The following is a 12,224-nucleotide window of genomic DNA, read 5'->3' as shown; positions in this document are numbered from 1 at the left end:
TGTTTGTGCTCCGGTGGCTCTATTACTAGTATTGGCTGCTGTTTCTCCTCCAGCTGTGTGTCCATCGGGCTCTGTTGCAGAATACTAGTCTGTCCTCACATGGTACAAAAGCAACATGGCAGTCTATTAAAAAATAAACCCAGAACCCTGCGTTTTCAATAGTCTCAACCCTCAGTGGCCTCACTGCCTAGAAAACGTCCCACCAGTTCCCAAGGTCTCCTTTGTTGTTTGCCTCTGTCAGTCCTACTTGCAGCATGTCACACTCAACTAAGTCACCCCATCCCCAAACCTTTGATAACGTGTTTGTGTCTTTTGATGGCATTATCGGTTTCCTTAGCAGAGAAAAGTCAAGCCTGGGTATCTTTGATTTTGAGAGATTATCATTTCATTCATCATAGAAACACAAACACTCCCTGCCTTCAAGTCATGGTCCCCAAGCCAATCTGTCAATACCTCACCTGTCATCTGTAACCACATCCTTTCCATGAACTATGTGGTTACACTGTCGTGCTATGAAATCACCCACGTGTGCTTGTGATTCTTCTTCCTGGGTCTCCGAATTGCCCTTGCACTAATTCATATGTCGTTCGTGTTTGCCCCTGTCTTAGCATCTTAGCCTCCTCCACTCCCAGCTTTGGGAAATAGTGCAGAAGCGTGTGAGACATGGGGAGCAGGTTTGGACTCTTGCCTTCCTAGAGTCCTTGTGCCCACACAGCACAATTCTGTGTTGGCTGCTCTGTGGAGTTTTAGTGTCACCTGGAGTGTTCACTTATACCATTCTTTTTCTTTCTTTTATTTATTTCTTTTCTATTTTATTTTATTTTAATGAGGATAAGGAAGCAGAAACAGACTCCTACATGTGCTCCAACTTGGATCCACCAGGCAAGCCCACTAGGAGGCAATGCTCTGCCCATCTGGGGCTGTTGCTCTGTTTCAAACAGAGACATTTTTTTAGCAACTGAGGCAGAGGCCTCAGTGCCCTGGGCCAGCTCACTACAATCGAGCCATGGCTGCAGGAGGTGAGAAGAGAGAGAGAGAAAGAGAGAGAAAAGCGAGAGGGGGAGGGGCAGAGAAGCAGATGGTCCCTTCTCCTGTGTGCCCTGACCAGGAATTGAACCTGGGACTTCCATACCCTGGGCTGATACTCTACCATTGAGCCAACCAGCCAGGACCAATTCTACCATTCTTAAATCATCAGTGTGCTTGCAAATTCTTCGTCCTCCTCCTTCCTGTTCTAATAGTCACCTGGAACCCCTGGCCAGAAAGCAGCTCATGAACATGCCCTGATCACACTGTGGTTGTTGGGAGCCAGTGGGATTGTGAGGAAAGCAGAGGAGCTGGAGGGTAGAGCTGAACAAAACAGGGAGAGCAGACCAGAGTGGGTTAGAGAAAAAGAATTCAAAGCAAACACCCGTATGCTATGTGCTAGGAGCTGTTCTAAGCTCCTTATACACAGAAACACAGTTAATTCTTGTGCTAACCATTTTAATTAAGTAGGTACATACACGAGAGCACTGTAGCCTATTTATAAAGAGTGTGGACTTTTGGAAGCTGATTGCCTGGGTTCCAGTCCTAACTCCTCTGTGCCTTCGATTTCTCATTTACAAAATGAAGCTACTAATGCCTCTTTATACACATTTCCTAAGAATCAGATGTATTAGTACACATAGACTATGCAGAACAGATCCCAGTACATAACAACCATTCATTAAGGATTATTATTATTACAATTAAGGCACTAAGAATTGTATACTTGCCTGCAGAGCCTGGCCATGATTATACTGTATTTTCACATTTTGTCCAAGGACAGTGCAGCCTGACTGTGGATAGTCATCTACCTTTGCCCAGACAGAAAACCCCGAAGGTCACTGCCAGCTGTCCTCTGTGGGACTGCAGGGAAGCAGACACTCTACACACACACACACACACACACACACACACACACACACACACACATACACACACACACAAACACACTGTATCAGCAATGCTGGTAGCTTCTCACACTGTTCAGTGGCAGATTTTGGCTTATGTTTCAAGAGCGTTTCAACCTTTTGCATATTATTACCATAAACTGTTAAATCCCTTCTGTTACTAGAAGCAATTTGGGAGCTAATTAAACATAATCTTCCTTGAAAAATATTCTATTTGGGCTTTTCAGAATGGGACAGGCTCTCTTTTATAATTCCTTTCTGAGAATCCCCTGTTCCCCATTTAAACTCTTTTAATTTATGTGTTAGCTCAGAAAATATACTCGTGAACGATCCCCTGGGCAGAAGAGCAAACAGTGCAATAAAGTTCGTTTCCTTATTGGAAGGCTTGTCCATTCCGTTGCTCACTAGGCTGCACACTTAAGAGGAAGTAAAGGGTGCAGCCCATCTCTGAATTCCTGTGGCTCCTTGAATCGTTAACAAATCATTCAGCTGTTACTTGGTATCAGTTTGTTCATGTGTGAAGGTATCTAATTCTTAATTACAAGCTCATTGAAGTTACAGAGCATGCCATATGCATTCTCTCTTACCATGTCTGGCTATTACTGGACTCATCCTTTACACGACAAGCACACCATTCCCCCCTCTCCCAGCCTCCATCTCATGAAAGCACCTTTGTTACCACTGTTCTGAAGACCCATATACTTGACCTGTCTCCACCAGGATTCCAACTGCCACCTCTCCATTCACTTTGCACATAGACTCCAGTTACATAACACACTGTCCTCTCACTATCTGGAAAGTACTGGGAAAGGTCCTTCTACCATAGGGCCTTTGCAGGTGCTGTTCCCTCTGTCTCAGCGTTCTTCCTCTCTCCTTGCTCCTCTCATTGCCACCCACCTAGTTAATGTCTGTTCATCCTTCAGATACTTCCTTGACCCCACCTCCACATCCCTCCACTTTTTCCTAAGTGTGGTTCTTTGGTATTAGCAATCAGAGAATCATCTTTAATTTATTGAAGGTATGTACTTGTCAGTATTTGTAATTAAACTTCTATTAATGCAATTATTTGCTTAATGCCACTCTCCTGACTAAACTGGAAACTCTATTGGAGGAGGAGCTGTCTTTAGTCCTCATGGTATCTTCAGCATCTAACACGGTATTTAGCACACGGGAGGGTTGCAGTAATTATTTTTTGAATTAATTATTGCTTACCTTGTTTGTTATTAGCTTAGTAGATTCAGTAAAGTCTTTGAGAACAAGGTTTGAGCTGAGGATTTCGTGTAGTAGTTTCAAATAGTTCCAGGCTGAAAACGGACTATAAATGGATTTGTCTGATATGCAGTAGACAGCATATAAAGGATAAGAGTCAGAATGAAGGTCACTGCCTCAGTACATCTTTCTGGTCAGTACAAGCTGGCTTGAATCAGAATAACAAATGAGAAATAAGATTATCAAGTACCTATGGGTTGAACAGAGAAGAAATCTAGGTGACAGGCAAGAGTTCTTGAATCCTGTTTATTGTCATCATTTATTTATTGCAGAAGGATGGTATGCCGTATACCATACTAAACATTGGAGATATACAGACAAATAATTCTCTTTCTTTTCTAGAGCCTAAGGCTAGGAAGTTTCAAAATGTGTGGCATTTATAGAAGGCTTCTTGGAGGAGATGACAACTGAGCTAATTTTTTTGTGTGTGTGACAGAGACAGTGAGACAGACATAGAGAGGGACAGATAGGGACAAACAAGAAGGGAGAGAGATGAGAAGCATCAATTCTTTATTGTGGCTCATTAGTTGTTCATTGTTTGCTTTCTCATATGTGCCTTGACCAGGGGCTCCAAAAGAGCAAGTGACCCCTTGCTCAAGCTAGCGACCTTGGACTCAAGTCAGAGACCTTGGGCTTTAAGCCAGAGACCTTTGGGCTCAAGCCAGCAACCATGGGGTCATGTCTATGGTCCCATGTTCAAGCTAGCAGCTTCATGCTCAAGCTGGTGAGCCCACGCTCAAGCTGGATGAGCCCCTACTCAAGCCATGACCTCAGGGTTTTGAACCTGGGTCCTTGTCTTCCCAGTCCAATGTTTTATCCTCTGCACCACTGCCTAGTCAGGTCTGAGCTGATTCTTGAAGAATGAGCAGGAGTTGGGACATCAGTAGTAAGCATGGAAGGAGGTAGTCTAAGTAATGAGCAGTGAGTAGGAAGGTCAAGAGATTGAACAGCACCCAGAGGATATGAAGAACTAGAAACCTCTTATGGATGCTTATATTGTGGGGGGAAGTGGAAGGGGAGGATTTAGTAAGAAGTAAGTCTGTAGTAAAGAACAAGAACTTGATTGGGCTGGTATTTGAGAAAGCATTGGAGACCTATCAGAAACCACTATTATCCACCATTATAGTGTTCCACACAGCATTACTTCTGGTCAACTTGCTCACATCACAGCGGAAGCGTGGCAATGGGCCATTTTTATGGAATTCACTGGTTTTACCATGTTCTCTACTATGCTGAAGCAGATGGTTTGCTAGAATTGTAAAACAGCCTTTTAAAGACTCAGAACCCATAGGATATGAAATCTTCTCTCTTCCTTTCTTCTCTCTAGATATGTCTTTATATGTGTCTAAATCTAGGGAAAGACATATTGAAAGAGAGCGAGAAAAACTTTACATATATATATACTTATTTTTCTATGTCTGTTTCTCTGTAGCTCCTAATACTCTAGAGAAATGACATAAAGTACCTGAGAGTTTGATGATTATAGAGCTTCCTTTCTATCCTTGGCTGCCAGTGTGAGAGAAGTAAACATTGATCTCATTTAAGTCTCTAATATTGTTGAATTCAGTCACTTACACTTGAACCTAATCTTGACTACTGAGACACATACCCTTGATGCATGGACACATGCAGATGGACGTAGACATCTGGAGCTCATAGCAAAGGTCTGAACTACTAATGAAAGTGTGCACTCACCAACACAGTGTCATCCAGGAGGTGAGGCTTCATCAGGAGAGGAGGTAGTGTGAAAAGCACCAACAATTAATCAAAAAAAGAGGAAGAAGAACCAGAAAATAAGATTGAAGGAGACCTACCAAAAAGTTAGGAAGCAATCCAAGACAGCAAGTTAAGAGAGAGGTAGAACCAAGTTGTCAAATGTTCTTGAGAAGTTGATCAAGCTAAGTCAAAAACCAAAAAGTGGCCTTATGATATATCAACCAGTAGATCATTGGTGTCCTGGGCAGAACAGTATAACTGGTGGAAGCAGAAGTTGGGACATCTCCTGCTTCCGACTGAGGAGTGGAGAAGGACAACACAATGAAGACAGCAAGCTTGTAACAACACCTTTAAAAAGCTTGCTTTTAAGAGAAGGAGATAAATAGTTTAGTAATTTAATTGTAGTATAAGGGGGTGGGCAAAAGCAGGTTTACAGTTGTGAATTTAATTCTTGTATTGTTTATTAATTATTTGATTAGTTATTTGTATCTCCATCTGAATAACTGTAAACCTATTTTTGCCCACCCCTGTAGTGCAAGACCATTGCTATTCACTCCTGTTTTTTTCTCTGTCACTCTCCTTTCTTTTAATGGATGACACTTGAATTTGAGCTTAGGCTGAGATGGAACCAATTCATATGCTCCTACATTAACTTGCCCTTCTGCGAGGGGAAAAAACAACAGAGACTTGTAGTCCTTCAGTTCTCTTTGTAGGTCCTTCATTTATTCCTCACCTCATAACTTGAGACATGTAGACCCCCTTCTAACTTCCTGGTAGCCACGGGAAAGGGGAGGCCATTGACTAGTAAATGACTCATCATCTATAATTGTGATTCCCAAGATTTGGTGTGTTCCTCATTCCCAAGTGTCCTTGAGAGGTACAAGGGCCCTGAATCCAGAGGCTCAGCAAGGGTGTGAGTCAATGAAGACTTAGAGCTGCACAACTGTTCTCCAGAGGAATGTTTATGTCACCTTAGATACAGGCCAAAGCCACTTAAAAACACTTGTGAATGAAGAGTGGGTTTATGTTATGTATTTTTTCTCCATGTGAATGGAAGAAGTATAACATGTTAGTTTTGGACCTCAGCTTTGCAATTGGAGAAACATGGGTGCATCTCATGTGTAGCCTTAGAAAAATGACTGAACCTCCCTGAACACCTGCTTTCTTAGTTTGTAAATGGGGATTAAAATACCTTTGTCACAAGGCTGTTGAAAGAAGAAAATGTATGTAAAGTGCCTCATATATAGTACTTGGTACACAGTAAGGGTACAGGAAACAATCGTGATTGCTGTAGGAGTCAAACTCCTGCTATGTGATCATCCAAATCCTTTCAACATTTAGAGGTTCATAGCCAAAAGCAGGTATCTTTATTGATTTCTAGAATGTTTCTCCAGGCCATGCCATCAATCCTATGGGTCCTTTGTTCAATACCTGCAGGGTGATGCTAATGTGTTTAACTCATCTGTGCTAATGATTTAATTTGTTTCCCTTCCCAAGCGACCTTTGCATTGTAGCAGGGAGTCTTTCAGTGCCTTACTGAAAATAAGGGACTAATGTGAAAATTACAGGCACCTGGCAGGGTCAAAACAAGCAACGCCTCTGGGCAGTCCCCTTTCCTGGGGACTGATGCATCGCGCTGCAGAAGCAGGCCATTCAGCCTGCTGCAGAGCAAAGCTGGCCTTGTCTGTGCAGAAACAGTTTCTCCCAAATCCATCCCACTTCCTGTTGTTTTTAAGTTTTACTCCCTGCCTTGAGGATGCGGACACACAATGGACATTCATTATCAGAAGGCACAGATCGACAGGGAAGTAGGCTAAAATGGGGATGAGGATTGACAGGCTCATCTCAAGACATTAAAAAATCTGGAAACTTGAGCCCAGGGATGAGCATGTAGTTTATTCAATATAGTTTCCTTTAATTTTCCTTTTTTTCATCATTATTTTTTTCCTTTTTCTTTGACCTTTTATTTTTCTTCATGAATGACAAACAGTACAATAATTCCAACTAAGCTCACCATTCCATAGTAAAGACTAAGGCAGGCAGGTCATATCAGTTAGTATTGCTAATAAATAGTGCCTGATACTCTGCTGATAGAATATTTGATTCTAAAATTAAAAATAGTGTTATAAAAAGAATTCTAGGCCCTGGCCGGTTGACTGAGCAGTAGAGTGTTGGCCTGGTGTGTGGAAGTCCTGGGTTTGATTCCCAGCCAGGGCACTCAGGAGAAGTGATCATCTGCTTCTCCAACCCTCTCCCTTCTCTCTCACTCTCTTACTCTTTTTCTCTCTTCTCCTCCTGCAGCCATGGCTTGTATGGTTTGAGCAAGTTGGCCCTGGGCATTGAGAATGGCTCCATGGCCTCACCTCAGGTACTGAAATAGCTCAGTTGCCTAGCTATGGAGCAACAGCCCCAGTTGAGCAGAGCATCACCCTGTAGGGGGTTTGCTGGGTGGGGCACATGCAGGAAGGATCTGTCTCTCTACCTCCCTGCCTACCTACCTCCCTGCCTCTCACTTGAAAAAAAAAAAAGAATTCTAGGTACATCTATTGACATGCCCCCCAGTTATTATCTAAGTTAGAGATTTAAAAAAAATAAAAACTTTTTATAAATAAAATACACCCTTGGAGAATCTGAATATTTGATTTAACCAGAAAAATGCACAGATACACAAGATTCCACAAATAGTGTTAAGGGGGGTCATGGATTCTCCAAATCTCATTCATAAGCCTCTTAGTGAACCATGAATCCCAGGCTGAGAACTTCTGAAGAAATCTAACCCCTTTATGTTATGATAAAGGAACTGGGTCTCAGAGAAGTTAAAGTCCCAAGTTGAAGGCCACGCACAACTTGGAAGTCCTAGTCTAGAACCTAGGGCTCAGTTTTCTATTGTCCCAAGTCCTTGATAAATTCTAAATAAGTTTGATGTCTTTTTAAGCTAAAGGCAATCTCTATTCCAGGTAGACTTCTGTGAAGGAAGATAAAAAATGCTTGTAATCACTCACACAGAGATTATTACAAAAAAAAAAAAAAAGAAAGAAAAAAGAACAAAAAACCCCCAGCTCCTGTTGTGTTCAAGTTATATCCTGTCTTTGAAGACTCCTGGAGTTTTTCAACTCATAGCATGCATTTAAACTCAATTTACTCATCATTGTGCCCTCAGGTGGGGTTCCAGCTCACCTCCCTTTGCCTTTATAAGAAGCTAATCTCTTTATCAAAATCATCAGAGAGGAGGATTTCAGAAAGCTACTTAGATGTCTTGTTTTAGGGTCCAGCCATCTTCAAACTGAGGAATTTTATCACCATACTTTCAGAGGTGTGTTCTCTATACCGCAGTCTGACAGCCCATCATACTCTGTGCTATGTGTATCGAGTGTTGTTCTCAAGGCCATCTTGGATGCTGAAAACCTATAAGAAGGTTGTGTTTCCTTATTTTGTTTGTAAGGCTTCCTAAATTATAAAGACTGGGAAAGGTTACCTATCATTTCATAGAGTTCTTAAAGGATTTTATTTATTATGTATGCAGGTGTCCAGTTACATTTTATTCATTATATTTGCAACACACGAAGATGTAGCCAACATTATGGTTTTGCAAGTGTGGTCATGTGATTTAAAAGATTTAACTTTTGCTCTTCAGTTTTATAGGTGATCATTTTTGATGTGCTTGATAATTGATTGGTAGAGAAAGTTGATTTGGAAATTGATTTATCAAATCAGTTGATTTGATTGTGTATTTGATTTGGGTGATAATCTGTAGAGAATTTCGACCTGTGGGCTTCCTACTCGAGAAGTGCTTATCATAGTGTGTGCCTACTTCGTGCACACCCTGTGCCACACAAAGGACATGTCCTTGTTTCTGCAGCTATGAATGTACAGTCTGTAAGTGCAGATTGGCATTTAAATAGTACAGCTATAAATATGCAAGAATAGGTGAGGTAACCTTGTCAACAAAGGGAAAATAGCCTATATACTGCCATGGTGCAGAGTTATATATTTTTTGATTCCTAGAAGCTATTATTGAATTGAAAGAAGACCCACATACCCTTGTCCAAAACACACACACACACACACACACACACACACGCTAACTTGTCAACTGGCATAGAAAACACTGTTACCTTGGAGAACAGATTGTGTGGAGGGATGGATAGGTGACAACTTTTAACTCTGGGCTGTGGGCAGGGTGGGCCATTAGGACCCTGAGAAATGTCCAGTTTCCAGTGTGCTTACTAAGTTCTGTGCAAAAATGGATTTCTATGTTGTGGTACCCAAAGCTTATATGATTTTGGGACTTCTAAAAAAGAATAGGAAACTGCAAACACAAAATTATGTATAAACATGAACATTTATTTAGAATGATAAATTACAACAAACTATAAACATATAAAGGTAACGAGTATTACAAAAATGAAAATTTAGAAAAATAATACAATTTTGTTTTTATTCATTTATTTAACTTTTAGGGAACCCTTTATAATTCTTTATTTAACCTGTATGTATTTTTTGGTCTACTTTTAGATACTGTTCCATCACCTCTTGATTTGAAATGATTTTGTAGTACAATTTTCTATCAAGAGATCAGCAAGGTAATTCATTCTCCTCAAGAATATTTTTTTCTCTAAAATTTGTTTCTCATTGATAGTTAAATTTATTTTTTATTTTTTTTTATTTTAGTTTCGCAACTTGCTATGAATTTAGGATTGTTGTCAGACTTGGCAAAACCTCTGTTTTAGAAATGAGCTATTACAGGTATATTCAATGTTGGTAATACTGCTAGTTTTGTACAACCACAGGAATTCTGTTAAATTCTCCTTAGTTCAGTTCCCATCAAAAAGAAAAAAAAAGTTTGAGGCATTTATAATTATATGCACTTTGCATTTTCTAGAATATTTTTGACAAGAGAGAATTTCTGTTTTGACTCCATGTTCAAGAGAATTAAATCTTCCAGTGACAGTGTTACACATCTGATGATTAAAAGAACTTTCCAGAAAAACTTTGGTCTCTTACATTTGAAACTTTGATCCTCCTCCATTATCCATATGCATCTGGAGTGAAGACCTGTAAATCACCATAATCTTTGACCTTGTACCTTAGTATCATGACCCCAGCTGAATTGTTACCCCAGAGTTTAGGACTCTTCCTGGAAGCCATTTTCCAACTGCGACAGTAGCAAATGTTTAATTATATATAGAATGGCTGTAAATCATATTAATAAATCCAATAAACTTGAATTACTATATTCCCAATTCTCCTTCCCTTAGAGCAGCGGTTCTCAACCTGTGGGTCGTGACCCCGGCGGGGGTCACGACCCACAGGTTGAGAACCGCTGCCTTAGAGATTTCCAAAAATGGATCCTCTGTCCCAAGGGAAGGCCCAGTGTGAGGAGGGGAAGGTTGCAGTGGAGATAGTGATTTTACTTGAAATGTGATTAAGACATCTTTTACAAATTTTAGAAAAATGTAGATCTGTATGAATGTATCACTGGGCCTTTGGAAGGGCCTGGAAGCTCAGGCCTTGTCAGTTCCATGACCTGGCTGCCTCTGATACCAGAATGTCTGTCCAATCTTTCAGTTTTCCCGTCCCCCAGGGCTCAGACCTTAATTTTTCTTATTATTTTTTCTTTCCTGGTTCTGTTTACTGTTTATTTCCTCCCTCAATGATCTCAACCAGTTTTCAGGATTTAAAGACAATCTCTATTCGGATAATGTCCACATTCTTTTCTCGACTTCCTGGAGCTTCAGAATCACGTATCTGTCTCGGGGTGTCCACTGGGCTCTCGGAGCGACCCCTCAAACCTGGCTTCACCACTGAACTCTGCATCCTGCTCCCCCAGCCATCTCTACCCATAGGCTTTTTGGTTAATGACAACTTTATCATTTTCATTTGTCACACGAAAAATAGGAGAGTCATCCTGTCTATTTGGAAGACCTGTACTTTCAAAATATAGACGGCTCTCGGTTCCTCTCACACACTGCACAGCTGCTAGCTTGGAAGTAGTCTCCACCACCCTCCCCTGGGCAACGAGCCTCTCCAAAGGCCTCTCTGCTTACTCTTTGCACTCCTGAGAAGGTTAAAATACAGCAGCCTTTAAAATGCACATCAGGTCTTGTCATTCCCCTGTTCAAACCCATTTCAGTCCACAAAGCCAAAGGCTATGCACGGTGTAGATAGAACAGAGGTCGGGAACCTATGGCTCACAAGCCAGATGTGGCTCTTTTAATGGCTGCATCTGGCTTGCAGACGAATCTTTAATAAAAAAAAAATAATAACATTAAAAATATAAAACATTCTCATGTATTACAATCCATTGATTTTTCTACCACTCCTGTTCATGGTTGCAGGTGGCTGGAGCCAATCAGAGCTGTCCTCCGGGACAACACCAAATTTTTATTGGATAATGCATAATGTACATGGGTCATTGTATGTCTCTCATGGAATTACATTTTAAAATATGTTGCGTTCATGGCTCTCTCAGCCAAAAAGGTATGCCAACCCCTGGTGTAGAAGATTCTAGTGGTTTGGCCCGCCATGGTCAAACCTCTCATGCCTTGTCCCTCCTCTAGCCCTGCAGCTACACCAGCCTCAGGAGTCTTTTTTTTTTTTTTTAATCATTTTTTTTATTTTATTTATTTATTTTTAGAGAGGAGAGTGAGACAGAGAGAGAGAAGGGGGGAGGAGCTGGAAGCATCAACTCCCAATTGTGCCTTGACCAGGCAAGCCCAGGGTTTCAAACCGGCGACCTCAGCATTTCTAGGTCGTCGCTTTATCCACTGCGCCACCACAGGTCAGGCCCGGGAGTCTTGTTGAACATACCAGGTGAAGACCTCGGGGCCTTTATCCCAGGTGTGCACTTAGATAATTGTATTACCTCCTCCAGGTGTTTCCCCACATCTTACCTCCTGGGGACGCTGCCCTGGCTGCCTTAATGCTCCGTGTACCACCTGACCTGCCCCGGAATGTTCCTTCCCTTTTACCTTCTCTGCTTCTTTTGCGTTATCATGATTTAGAAACATGTTGCACATTAATTATGTTGATTGTTTTACTGTACTAATTCCCTACCAGAATGTATGTGTTTTATGTTTTTCAATGCTATGTCCCATGAGTCTAGGCAATTCATCTGATCCCCCTCAAAACAAATGAACAAACCTATGAAATAGGTGCTACCAGTTTTACAGATTAAAAACAAGATGAAAAGCTGAAATAGAAGTTCAGTAGCCTCTGTGACCACAAAAGTTAAGATAGAATTCAAACACAGCCTCCAGACGCGGCTCCCATAAGCAGTGTACAATATCGCCTCCTGGTGTACGG

Source organism: Saccopteryx leptura, chromosome 11 (assembly GCF_036850995.1).
Source record: "Saccopteryx leptura isolate mSacLep1 chromosome 11, mSacLep1_pri_phased_curated, whole genome shotgun sequence".
NCBI lineage: Eukaryota > Metazoa > Chordata > Mammalia > Chiroptera > Emballonuridae > Saccopteryx > Saccopteryx leptura.
The sequence above is the reverse complement of the archived record's forward strand: the minus strand, read 5'-3'. Positions refer to the sequence as shown.